This window comes from Lathyrus oleraceus, chromosome 4 (assembly GCF_024323335.1).
Source record: "Lathyrus oleraceus cultivar Zhongwan6 chromosome 4, CAAS_Psat_ZW6_1.0, whole genome shotgun sequence".
NCBI classification, from domain to species: domain Eukaryota; kingdom Viridiplantae; phylum Streptophyta; class Magnoliopsida; order Fabales; family Fabaceae; genus Lathyrus; species Lathyrus oleraceus.
In genome coordinates, this window is record NC_066582.1 from 320,464,674 (window position 1) to 320,479,104 (window position 14,431).

General features: G+C 39.9%; 1 non-coding gene across 1 annotated transcript; it reads left to right on the top strand.

The window, feature by feature from the left end:
- The first annotated feature begins 8,722 nt into the window (after positions 1-8,722).
- LOC127076958 (small nucleolar RNA R71) lies at positions 8,723-8,829 on the top strand. The gene has a single exon (XR_007786963.1). It is a non-coding gene; the product is annotated as a small nucleolar RNA R71 (small nucleolar RNA).
- Positions 8,830-14,431: the final 5,602 nt, after the last annotated feature.

A 14,431-nucleotide genomic window follows, 5' to 3' on the forward strand; every position in this document is an offset into this window, starting at 1 on the left:
TCCGTTGACGTCTGGTCGAGTCTTCCCATTCATCCGTTGATGTCTGGTCACCTCTCCGTTGGTTTCGGTAAACGTTGAGTTTTTCCTATTCGTCCGTTGACGTCTAGTTGTATTCCTTTCTCCCATTCATCCGTTGATGTCTGGTCACCTCTCCGTTGGTGTCGATAAACGTTGAGTTTTTCCCATTCGTCCGTTGATGTATGGTTGTATCTCTTTTTCTCCCAGTCATTCGTTAATGTCTGGTCACCTCTCCGTTGGTGTCGACAAACGTCGAGTTTCTCCCGTTCGTCCGTTGGCGTCTGGTCGAGTCTTCCTAGTTCATCCATTGATGTCTGGTCACCTCTCCGTTGGTGTCGATAAACGTCGAGCTTCTCCCTTGCGTCCGTTGACGTCTGGTCGAGTCTTCCCAGTTCATCCGTTGATGTCTGGTCACCTCTCCGTTGTGTCGATAAACGTCGAGCTTCTCCCTTGCGTCCGTTGACGTCTGGTCGAGTCTTCCCAGTTCATCCGTTGATGTCTGGTCATCTCTCTGTTGGTGTCGATAAACGTCGAGCTTCTCCTGTTCGTCCGTTGACGTCTGGTCGAGTCTTCCCATTCATCTGTTGATGTTTGGTCACCTCTCCGTTGGTGTCGATAAACGTTGAGTTTTTCCCATTCGTCCGTTGACGTATGGTTGTATCTTTTTCCCCAGTTCATCCGTTGATGTTTGGTCACCTATCCGTTGGTTTCGATAAACATTGAGTTTTTCCCATTTGTCCGTTGACGTATGGTTGTATCTCTCTTCCCAGTTCATCCGTTGATGTCTGGTCACCTCTCCGTTGGTGTCGATAAACGTCGAGCTTCTGCCATTCGTCCGTTGACGTCTGGTCGAGTCTTCCCATTCATCTGTTGATGTTTGGTCACCTCTCCGTTGGTTTCGATAAACGTTGAGTTTTTCCCATTCGTCCGTTGACGTATGGTTGTATCTCTCTTCCCAGTTCATCCGTTGATGTCTAGTCACCTCTCCGTTGGTGTCGATAAACGTCGAGCTTCTCCCGTTCGTCCGTTGACGTCTGGTCGAGTCTTCCCATTCATCTGTTGATGTTTGGTCACCTCTCCGTTGGTGTCGATAAACATTGAGTTTTTCCCATTCGTCCGTTGACGTATGGTTGTATCTCTTTCCCCAGTTCATCCGTTGATGTCTGGTCACCTCTCCGTTGGTGTCGATATACGTCGAGCTTCTCCCGTTCGTCCGTTGGCGTCTGGTCGAGTCTTCCCATTCATCCGTTGATGTCTGGTCACCTCTCCATTGGTGTCGATAAACGTCGAGTTTCTCCCGTTCGTCCGTTGACGTATGGTTGAGTCTTCCCATTCATCTGTTGATGTCTGGTCACCTCTCCGTTGGTGTCGATAAACGTCAAGTTTTTCCTAGTCGTCCGTTGACGTCTAGTTGCACCTCTTTCTCCTATTCATCACCTGTTGATGTATGGTTGTAGTTCCTTTTTCTAAAAAATCAAAATCCTCAGTGGAGTCGTTGGTAAATATCTTGACTGGTTCAGTGACAAATATCAAATCCCAGTGGAAGCGTCCGTTGGTGAATTTTCCTTTCTTGGATCCCCGCAGGGTGCAAATTTCTACGGTTCTTCGGTATTCAATCCCTGTTTACCTTGAAGGTCTGACAGCCGTTGCTATCACCCGTTCAGGTTCCCAGCTGATTGAATAGGGGCAGCTGTAGCACCTCAAATTTGCACCTCCTATTTGTACATTCATTTCATTTTTATGTTATTAACATTTGCATATCATCATGAGCATGCATTTCATCTACATAAGCAAGGTTCAACACAAGAAGGCGTTGAATTGAATTCAGAGCTTTATGCTTACACCTAGTGGAAACTAGGATCTCTCAGCAAGCTTGGGGTGGCCCCAATCAAACCCTAGTGTGGAGATGCTTGGGTATTATGCTTAAATCTGGTGTCAATGGTGGTTTCTTGAGGGATCAAGACCCTGATTGAAGGGTCCTCACTGGGGCATGGCTCCATAAACCCTAATCAGGTCAAATTCCTATATTATGGCCTCCTAACCCTAGTTTCGACTGGTACATCATCATTCAGGATGCTTGATCTCCTGGCTTGGTTAATTTGCATTCAACAACTTCTTGGTCCTGGTTCATCCAGGTGGAGTTCTTGGTTGTGTTTCTATTTACCATGCTCATGATCATTGATTCTAGTGTTTGGTTTATGTAGGTTGTAGCTCAGCACCTCTTGATCCTTTCTAAGTCCTTTGTTTCATGATTATCATTGGAGCGTCACTCATGATTAGCTCAGTCAATGTCATTATACTGTCTATTTCACTCTATTCCAATACATGTTCAAGATCCATTCATTCATAAAAAAAAACTTCAAATTCATTTCAAGAGCCATTTAGTTCAAATACCAATCCAAGTTCATTTAAATGAAGAAATGTCATTCATTACATGATCATAAAAGGTTCATTGCATGGAAAAAATACAAAGAGAGAGGTGTTGACCAACAGCTGACTTTTTGGTCAACAGTTGACTTTTTGGTCAACTTTGACCAAAGTCAACCCAATTCCCCAAATTCCTAAAACCCTATATCCCCAATCCCAATTCTGATTCCACTCTCAATCTTTAATCATTGAATGTTGTTTTTGGGTTTGCCATGTGTTGTGAGTGGTCATAAAGTTCAGTTTTGGCCATCGTGCTGCTTTGTTCAACTAATCACCATTACCATATGCATTCATGGCCTACAAGGGAGACCAAATCCATTCAGCAGCTGCCTACAAGGCTTGGCATCCACAGTTATCAAGCAATGTAGAGGTTTGAGGTGCTTTGCCGCCTTGCTGACCAAGTTGTCACAACACCTAGCAAAAACATTGAACCACATGGTCAAAATCAGGACAGAACCATGGTCATGATATAAGGAATCCAGGTGTAGAACTGCAACACTTTGCTGCTAACCCATCTGATCATGAACCGAGCCATATGCTGCAATGGACAGAGCTTCCCGCTAAAGACAACAGTGCAGTCCATTGACACATAAATGTAGTCATAATATTTCATAAACCTAGCATACAAAGCCAAAGGCATAGCAGTATTACAATGTGTATACCTCAAGTTAAAGTGTCTACCTTGGCTAAACTCTGGTTTGAACATGATAGGCCAAGCCTGCAAAACCTGTGGTGCACCATAATGCTACATCAAGATCTAAACCAGGAAGGGAACTGAGCAATTTGTATACCGTGTGATTTATTTGGCACATGCCTGGTTGTGGCCATGCAGTTCAGAGTATCATTAAGGGAACCACCAAGTATGAATAGAAACTTGCAGTAGAGCCTGCAGAACATTTGCCAAACCCTGTCCAAGACACACATAGACCAAGTGAAACAAGGCTTCACTTGCAATAAAGCAGGACCTGTTTGGGGTACTAGAGGGCAAACCTAAAACCATACTCGTTTCAAGCTGCAGCAGCAAGGCAATGCAAACCTACAATTCACCATTTGACCCTTCAAACACCATCATGATCCTTGAATCAGTTGCATGGATGCCAAGCTACTTGCAAGCCAGCAGTACCATGGCATCACTAGTTGGCAATGTGCAACAGTACAATGGGGATGCAAACAACCATGTGGAGCAATCTTCAAATACTACAAACCCTACAATGTGGTCAACCAGCAAATGTTGTCTGTATTGTCATGAACATAAAGTTGTAGTCATGCTACAGACTGACAGTGATTACCTACTGGCTGCAGACCTAACCCTTCCAACAACATCATGGTTCTGGAATCAGTAGCATAAATACAAAGCACACTGCAAGCTAGGTTGTGGCATGATGATCAAATTGTGGAACTGGAGTCATAATCATGGTATTCTACCTATTGCAGAACCAAAGCCAGCACATACCTGCAATCAAGCCGAGTTCCAAAAACAGTTCAAGCCAAATCAATGCATCTATCTAGCTAGCAAATAACATCATTCGTGTGCACCAATAAGCAACAACACTACATCACATAACAGTTCACAAACCTTAAAAGAAAACCTTTTTTGTCATCAATCCCTTTTGCTAACCCATACAAAAACAGGTCCAATGCATACATACCAGAAGCTAGTGCAACAAATGTCATGCTTCAGTGTTGAACCACAATGCAAACCCTGAGAAAATGATCATACATATATAAGTCAGTCTATCATGAACTCACTATAGCATTATATTAGCTCACTTGAAGCTTACAGCCGAAACCATTGATCATTACAAGTTAGAGGAAGCTGTTACCTGAGTAAATAGTGCAAAATAATCCCAATGGCCAATGACAGCTCTTCACCATGACAAGTTAATCCAACCAATGGAAGCTATGAAAATTACAAGCTTTGTAATGCATTGAGGTAGGTTACGGTGGATGGAGTGAGCAACACCAATTCAACAACTATGTCCTGCAAAATTCAAACCAGTGATTATCCAAGCAATAATCCAGTTATTAAATTCAAACTAGTGATTATTCAAGCAACAGTCCAAATCAGTTTGGTTCAATAACAGTTATCCACAGTTGAATTTGAAGCCAATGGATTAGAGAGTAAACTTGTGTCAAAACCCACGTGACTTAATTCAAGACTCACCTTCTATTAAGTGCCAGCTGGACGAATGAGATTGAGCCACCCAAATCCAATTCTCCAAATTGCCCCTTGGATCAAGCCTATATAAGAGGCAATCATTGCCAATCATTGGGTTCAGAAGATTTTTTCCCTCAGTTGAAAAGCGTTTTGCAATCACTTCCCGCCTTCAGTACACGCTCATCTTCCATTGTTGTGAGAGCTTCATCATTCGAAGCTCTACACGGCAGAGCTAAACCACACGCTTCAGATACGGAAGGAGCCCCTCGGCATTAAGAGAAGAGGAAGAGAGACGCTCAAAAGTGGATCGGAAGCATACCGGTGATCTTCTTCATCATCGCCGCCACCACCGGGAGCTTCGACGCTCGCAGATCGTCATTGCTCACACGCCTCCGGCTCGCTCCAACATTGTGAGAAGAGGAAGAGAGGCGCTCAGAAATTGTGCGCGTTCGTCATCATCGTCGCCATCGTCATCTTCGACAGGTAGCTCTCTTAATCCATATGCTTATGCTCTGGTTCGCTCGCCATAGTGATGTATCGAATTATGGAGGCAGGAGCCATAGCTTGAGGGCGTCGTTTTGTCACAGCTGCGTTTTTGTTTAGAAGTTTCACGTAGAGTCTCCGTATGAGACCTGGTGTGCCAGCGGTGGAGAAGCAATGACCGTCGTTGGGAAGTGTTTTTCGCTTATCTGAATAAGTGCTTCCTCCTGCTTCCAGCAAACGCGTTTAGGCATTGGAGTTGATAGGGCCTATGGTACTTCACTACCCACACCCCCTGCTATTAGGCCCATAGTGTGTTTCCTTTGATCCAGTTGGCTGCTTGTTTTGTCATCTTTAGTAATTAGGCTTAGGCTTAAGTAAGATTAGGAGTTAATTAGGTGATTAAAAATATCTTTAGAAATATTAGAAGTACATAATTCTAGGATTAGAATAGTAGAAATATTTTTAGGTATTAGAAGTAAGTAGATTTCCACTTGATAACGTTAGAAATTAGAAGTAATTAGGATTGTTAGGAATTTTAGATAGATATTAGAATTAATAGAGATTAGTTTAATTTTAGAATTCAAGATTTTAATTAGGAATATTAAAAATAGGTTAAAATTGGATTTTAGAATAATTAGAATAGTTTAGAATTTAATTTGCTTTAACTAGAATTTCGTAAATAGAGTTTTAGTTCAATATTACTCCCTAACTGTGAAATGACGATTCTACCCCTAGACTTAGAACTAATTCAATCTTGCATGCTCCCTTAATTTTAGGACATGTTATTACTTGATTAAATGAGCTTCATGAGGAGTATTAGCTTCTGTTCTAAATTTTTTTTCCACTTTTGGCCCTAGGCTTTGACCTAGTGGTTTGGACTTATCATTTGAGTTGTGATTTCAGGTTCAGATGCACATTGCCATGATTGGAGTGACTCATTCATTTAAGCCTGATTATTGGTTGATGATTGGCTAACATTGTGTTGTTTTGTAGGTTGATGTTAGCTCATTTGAGTTTGCTTTGTGGCTTGCACATTGTGAATATTGTCTGTCTGTTTGTTATTGCTTGTTGATTGTTTGTCTGTACAGCTGAACTGATTAGTTTAGATTTTTCACAGGTACCTAAGTTGCTTTGAGTTCTTTTGAACTTGCTTTTGCTTTGCTTGGTTGCTTAACCACTGAGGTATACTTTCTCTGACTTCATGTAGTCTGGAAGACCTGTCCTGTTATGTGGGTAGGCAGGCACCTGTCTGAAGCCCTCCTTAAGAGGCAATGCTTGTGAATGTTTGCTTTTGCGCCAAGCAGGTAAAGACCTCTTAAGAGGCAATTGGCAGATAAAAGGGATGCGCAATCCATCCCCTGCTATTCAGTTGTGTCATTCACCCTGCTCACACCATTGTGTTGATGCATTGTGAATAATAACCCAAAATCCATGTTGTGTCAGTCATATGTGGAGAAGAGTTCCTACATTCTGAACTCCCATACTTTCACTTGTCTGAAGCTCTCCCAGGCCAGGGATAAGAGCTGTGAGGTCTTACCCTCACTTCCCATTTCCTCTGCTTCACCCTAACTCTCAATGTTAGGGTTAAGAGCTAAAATCACCCGATTCCAGTTGGCTTGTGTCTCACAGCCTAACCTTGTATGAGCCCAATTGTGTGCATATAGTGTGTGCTTGCTTTGTGTGCTTGTATGTATTTGCCTGTGCTGTTTAGGATAGCTTGCTCCCTGTGCAAGTTAGATAGAAACCTTAACATAGGGATCGTATGCATGACAACTTCTAGGCTCGAGTCGTAGTCTCCCTAGTAGTTTGTGTCTCCCTTTGTTTCTAGTTAGGTTAGAAGTTCTTTCCCTGCGTAGGGGAACTACGTCCCCCTGATCCTCATACCAGATGAGGTACGTAGGCAGGAGATGAGCTGATCTCTCCGGGCGCCCTTTTTTCTTTTGCAACCCCCTTTGTGTTGTGTTGGAGTCTGACATAAGTCCAGCAATTGGCAGTCGGTTTCCTGTGTGGGTTCGTTGGTTTGGAGCCTGACGTAAGTCCAGCGATTGGCAGTCGGTTTCCTGTGTGTGTGTTTGTCGGTTCGGAGTCTGATATAAGTCCAGCGATTGGCATTCGGTTTCCATGTTTGCCTGTGTGTGTGGAGTCTGACGTAAGTCTAGCGATTGGCAGTCGGTTTCCTGTTTGTGTTTTGTTTGGCGTGCGTTAGCCGAGCTACGAGTGCTCTGATTCTTCTCCGGTCAGAGAAGATACGTATGCATAGGATGCGACATCCTAGCGAGCACGTTTCCCCTATCCCCGAACTACGTCGACTCTGATGTCTGTGTCTGATAGACTACGTAGGCCCAGGATGCGATATCCTGCCGAGTCCCGTTTCTTTCGTCTTTCTGTGTTTCCTTCCAGCCTTGTGTGATGTCTGAGCAGTTTTTAGCAACCTTATCCTTTCTTTTGTGCGTGGATCCCATCGAGTACGACGGATGCGTAGGGGTGCTAATACCTTCCCTTCGCATAACCGACTCCCGATCCCATCTCTCTCTGGTCGTAAGACCATTTCCTTTCCAGGTTTACTTCGAGTGTTTCCTTTCCCTCTTTTGGGATAAATAACGGACGGTGGCGGCTCTGTTGTTTCGTTTTCCCGCCGGTTTTTCGCATAATGCGACAGGAGGCACATAAGGTTTTTCTTTCTCTTCGGCCTCTCGGGTATTATCTTCCTTCTCCTTCGATTCACTTACCTCCTCAGTTGTGGTTTTGTCTGGTTTTTTCTACATGGCAGGATTTTGGAGTCTTGGATCTACGGGTCCGTCTAGTTCTTTTCCACTCCTCAGTATAACGGCATTTGCATGTCCTTTTGGATTAGGTTGCGGCTGTCCAGGAAATGTGCCAGCGGGAGCGACAATAGATGCTTGTTGTTGAGCCACTTGTGAAATCTGTGTTTCAAGCATTTTGTTGTGGGTGGCTAAGGCGTCTACTTTACTCGCTATTTGTTTAAGTTGCCCGCTAGTATATATGTTTTGGTTCAAGAAGTCTTTGTTTGTCTGAGCTTGGGTAGCTATGAAGATTTCCATCATTAGTTCAAGGTTGGACTTCCTAGGCATGTTAGGAGCATTATTAGCTAGCTTTTGATATCCAGGCGGAACAACGGGTGCTTGGCCAGGTGCATACAGAGCGTTGTTATTCTTATACAAAAAGTTAGGATGATTTTTCCAACCTGGGTTGTAGGTATTCGAATAAGGATTTCCTTGTGCGTAATTCACTTGATCGATTGGGACTCCTGCTAGTATCTGACATTCTAGTGCAGTGCGTCCAGGAGTTCCACATAACTCACAATTTGGAGTTACGGCAGCCACGGTGGCTGCGGGTGGTATGGTCAAGTTGTCTAACTTTTGAACAAGGGCATCTACCTTTGCATGGACGTGGTCAAGGCTATTGATTTCGTACATTCCACTTTTTGTTTGATACTTTTCTACTGGAGTTATTTCACCTCCCCATTGGCAATGGTTTTGGGCCATGTTTTCAATGAGTTGACAGGCTTCGTTGTATGGCTTGTCCATAAGTGCACCGCCCGCGACATCGTCTACTGTCACTCTTGTGTTATATAGAAGCCCATTGTAAAACGTGTGAATGATCACCTAGTCTTTGAGACCGTGATGTGGACATATCCTCATCATGTCTTTGTATCTCTCCCATGCGTTGTAGAGAGATTCTACATCCTTTTGTCGAAATCTGTTGATTTGAGCTCTCAGCATAGCAGTTTTGCTTGGCAGAAAATATCGGGATAAGAAAACGTTCTTCAGTTCTTCCCATGTTGTAACTGAGTTGGATGGCAAGGATTGCAACCAAGCCCAAGCTCTGTCTCTTAGAGAGAAAGGAAAGAGGCGTAGTCTTATCGCATCTTGAGATACACCATTCGCCTTTACAGTGTCTACGTACTGCACAAATTTGGTCAAATTTTCATTAGGGTGGTCCGTAGGATTTCCAGCAAATTGATGTTGTTGGACGGATGATAATAATGAGGGTTTCAGCTCGAAATCATTTCAATTGATAGCAGGGGCGGAAATGCTGCTGTGAGGTTCTTATTGGGACGGGGTAGGGTAGAACTTAAGAGGACGATTATGTGGATCTACTGCAGCCATGGTTGGTTTTTCAACTGGTTCAACAGTAGGAAAGAAGATATCGGGAATATTGTACCTCCGTTGGTACTCTAGTATTCAGCGTCTTAAATATAAAAACCTCTCTAATTCAGCGATTGGTGGTGCTAAGTTATCGCCTTGTGAGCGAGTACTTGGCATACAATCAGGGGAAATAAGGGAAAGGAGATTAGTTTTTACCTTAGTCTATACTATGCAACGAAAGAATCACACTATTTTACTAAATCAGGTCCCCGGCAACGGTGCCAAAAACTTTATACGTCTCGTGACTGTATATAGAATATAGTCTATCGGGTACTTGACTGCAAGTGCACAGTCTAGTCGTTTTAGTTTTAAAAGATATCGAACCCACAAGGACCGATGGTCAAACTAATGCTACCGACGTTACTATGTTTAGCTAAGGGAATGGTTTTTAGAAGTTTGGTTGAAGAAAATTAAATCTAAGGGAAGTTAAGTCTTAAGAAAATATTCATAGAAGGATATCAGTATGTAACGCATTAATCGTTAGGGATTCGATAAGTCACCGGTGTATAATTTAAGTACCAAACATCTTTCAGTAGAAAATACTTATTTAAAAGGCTTTATCTCACACTCTCGTGATTGTTGATTTGGACTATACCTTTAAGTCAGAATGTACGCTCTCGCTGTCCCATTTGAAGTTAAAAATACTTTTTGAAAATAAATAAGTTCTAATTGCTTTTAAAGTGCTCTCACTGTTTTTAAAATCAATGCCTAGTTTTTACTATCCAGTTCGACCCGCACGCTCTCGCGATTGTCGGTTCTCACCTTATTTAATTTCCCACTCTCGTGGAAAAATCGTATTAAATAGCTTCTCACTCTCGTGAAAAATTTAATTAAATTTAAATTAAAAACCACAGTTGTCGCACCTCGAAAAATGAGAACACAACTTAGCGAAGTTCAATCGCACGCTCGCATGATGGACTAAACAGAGTCGCCACTGAACTTTATTTATTCCTAAAAAGGAAAGGGGAAATATCGATAAAACCCAAGAAAGAACGACAATGATTATGATCATCGCAACCAATATCAGGGTTCGGGAGTCGATTACGCAAGGGGAAGGTATTAGCACCCCTTACGTCCGTTGAACTCAAAGGGAACCATTAGGTTAATTGTGTGCGTTATTGTTGACTTAGAAATGTTAGGCTTTAAGTTATTAGACGGGAAAGAAAGAATAGAAGAGAGGAGAATATTTTTGGATTTTCGACGAAGGACTAAACCTAAGTTTTTTATTAGTGGGCCTGACAAGATTTACAAATCCTGCTCCTACGTATCTCAACAGAGAAATCAAGGCTTACGTAGTTCTGGGTAGAAAATGTTTGTTTGTTGGTCGATTTTAGCGAAAGCTATATTGTATTAATCGACGAAGACATTGTTTTACCCAAAACAGACGAGGAGCAGACGTATACCACACATCGAATGGATTTACAAATCAACATTCGGAAAAACGTCACTTATCTCAACTCAACAATTGTGGCCGAAACATTGCTTTGCATCATCTTAAGACAAGATGTCTTTCGTTTATGAAAAGGGTTGTCTGATCAATCGCACGACGGCGAGAAAGAGTTTGATTGGTTGGATGTATTTTTGAGTAATGGCGAGAACTTGGATGAGCGAGATATCCATCTCGAATCCTAGTCTCAGGAGTGCACAGTATCCACCATGTTCCATTACCATCTTTATTGGCAAAAGTGTTTAATAAAGATTAAGTGTTTTGAATTTGATTGAGAAAGGGGTTTGAAGAAACCGCATTGACAATGACGGTGAGAGTCAAGATAGGCGAGGCATCCACCTCGAATCTTAATCTCAGGAGTGCACGGTATCCACCATGTTCCATTTTCATCTTTATTGAAAGGGGTTAAGATAAGAATTAAGTATTTTGGAGTTTGAAAGACGAGTACTTATGACTTGCAAGCTCTTACAGCTTGGGTCTAATACTCGGGACTACGTCTGGATATTTCACCCAGGTAATCTTTTTCTTCCAAATTTGCTTAAGGAAATGGTTCGAATATTTACGAGTGTTTTGGAGGGAAGACGAACACTTATGGCTTGCAAGCTCTTACAACTTGTGCCTATTATTCGGGATTACGACTGGATATCTCATCCAGGGTAATCTTTTTTTCCAACTTACTTATGAAAATGATCTGAATAATGGAGTGCGGGGAAGAGAAGACGAATATTTATGGCTTACAAGCTCTTACAACTTGGGCCTACTATTCGGGATTACGACTGGATATTCCATCCAGGTAATCTTTTTTCTTCATATTTTAATGAGAACAGGGGTTTGAATATTGGAGAGTGAAGGTTTAGGACTCAAATGTTCGAGGCACAGAAGTTTGAATTATAAGGAAATTGAATGGATGCCCTCCCAAAGGCTTGATATAAAAGGACCTCGGAAGAAGTCGATTACAAATGAATAAATAAACATATAAATAAATAAATAAATATATAAATAAACAAATAAGAATAAATAAATAGGTTTATTTTTAACACATTTTTAAAAAAGAATGTAACCCACAATGCTCCAAGATAATTTAAATCAAGTGGGGGGATACAAAACTAATTAATCCAAATCAAATATTTACGGAACGAAAACCAAATAAAGAGAATAAATTAATGAAATTAAAAAAAAAATCAAAAGCCAAGGATCAAACCCAAGGACATCATAGGGAACAAGGGAAGTTTCAACCACTAGGCTAAGAGGGGTTGGTTAGATATTAGATACATCCACGAGTACATACACAACACTATAAAAAAAACAAATTAAATAATAAAAGAAGACAACGTGGGCCGCATGTGGGAGGGTAAGAAGCCCACAAAAGGAAAATGAATACAGTTCTTGGGGCGGGTCAGGCCCGACCCAACCCCACTTGGTAGTAACCACCCTTGGAAACCCTAGATCTAAGGAAACCGCCGCCCCTTCCCTCTCCAACGGTCTGCACGTGGAAACCAAACAAATAAAAGCTAATGAATGCCTCCTGTCTTAAATGCTGACTGATATTAAGTGGAAAATGACCCTTTGCAGCTTTTACACGGGCCTTGGGCCGCTAAAAGGAAACAATAATGATGGCCTTGGAAATTTAACTGAAGACCAAACATATTCCAAGCAAGTGAAGAAAAACAGTCAGTCTAAACATGTTCCTCCTTCCTTCTTCTTCTGAACCTAAACAAATTCTTCATTCAAAACCAAATACTTCCCATGAACGGAGAAGGAAGAAACCCGCCTAAATCGAACCAAAACCTAAATCCATACTCAGATCTCAACCCTCCGCGGCGGCGACTCTCAACATTCGGAGAGACGACCCTCCAACAACCTTCTCCTTCCTCTCTCAACTGAAACTACTATATCGCAGCAAAAATGAAACCAAGATCCGAACGGAAACTCGCGAAGGTACACGAACAAAACCTAAACCTTAACCTAACCAAAGCCCCGACCCAACGCCAAACTGAAGGTAGTTCGGGAAAAATAAGATTGGGATAATTTACAAAAAAGAAACAAACACCAGTTAATCCAGAAAGCCGAAATACAACATACAACAGAAGTCCGGTTTACATTCGTAAGAAAAAAAGTGAATTAAAAAAATACCCCACAAGCTTATGCAAGGCTAAGGTATCTGTTCCTCAATCCCTTTTTGCAGATCTTCCCTTCTTTATGTGGATTTGGATTGCTTATGAGTTTGTTACTGTGGCTCTTCCTATAATGTTTATTCGGATATCATTTTTGATCCTTTATGCATCCAAATCCCTTCTTTGCTTGTGGCTGCCCCTTTGAAATGCTGTTGGAAATTTCTTCTGTCTCATCTTTTTCGATCCCTTTGCTTCCCCCCAACCGCACTCTTATGTTAGACTTTATGGTACCAATGACATAAAAAGAATTGAGTTTCAACAAGTTTTAGATCAAACAGAAATTTTTAACATTTTTGTGTAAACTGCCTCTGTTGTCACACTAGTGTTGTGATATTTTGGAAAGAAATCTTTATCTTTCTAGCTTTGACTCTTAGCCTTGTACCTCTTTTCATAAAACCTTGCTAATGTCTATTATATCTTCTGCTTATACAGGTTGTTGTTGTCCTCATGGAAAGAGTATTCACGGGACCACCTTGCAAGCTTAGGAGCTTATTTTTATTATTATTATTTTTTTATGAAATTGTATTCATTTTATTATAAAGAAAAGAAAAGACAAAACTTGATGTACAAGGATTAAATATTAAACCTGTAAAACAAAAATTCATGCTATGTCTAATTTTGAAAACTTGAATTGTTATATATATATATATATATATATATATATATATATATATATATATATATATATATATATATATATATATATATATATATATATATATATATATATATATATATATATATATATATATATATATATATATATATATATATATATATATATATATATATATATATATATATATATATAGTGTTATCCTAATATTTATGAAAAAAAAACTCTTGTTAGAAACTAATTAATCAAAAATAACCAATTAGTTCCTGACTTGAAATTTTAAGTATGTATATATAAAAAAATAATGCAACAAGTAAAGCTTCACCCGATGAAACTAGTATTTAAATGCAAGTGCAAAAAGAATTTTATTTTAAAGTTTTTTTCTTTGAAATATCACTGTATAAATTTGACTGTACTAGTTACTACTTAACTGAAATTCCTCTATTTTATAATGGCTACTGCAAACAACTTGCTTTGTTTATTTAGTTACTATAAAATAAAGTGCAAACATATAACTAAAGATTTCTTCTTTTTTTAATTGTTTTTTATGAGGTAGAAAAGAAAAAGTAAAATAAAAACTATTTTTAAAATTTTAATAAGAAATAAATAATAGTTTAATTATAAATGTGACAAAATATTTATTTAAATTCACGTGAAAGAAAAAAAATGGTAAAACAAGTTAAAATTGTGAAACAAATTGTAAAACCAATCGTAAAACAAAATATAAAACAAATTGTAGAACAAAATACTATATCTATAATTTTTAAAATTTATGTCTTAATTTTAAATTGTGAAACAAAAATTGATTTGTATTTTCAATATAAATATAAAAAATGTAATTTATGTAAAGTAGAAAAAAAATGTATTTTATTTACACTTTCAAAATGAAGATCTTATATATTTTTTTTTGAATTGATAAATAGAAAAAATTAAAGTGGA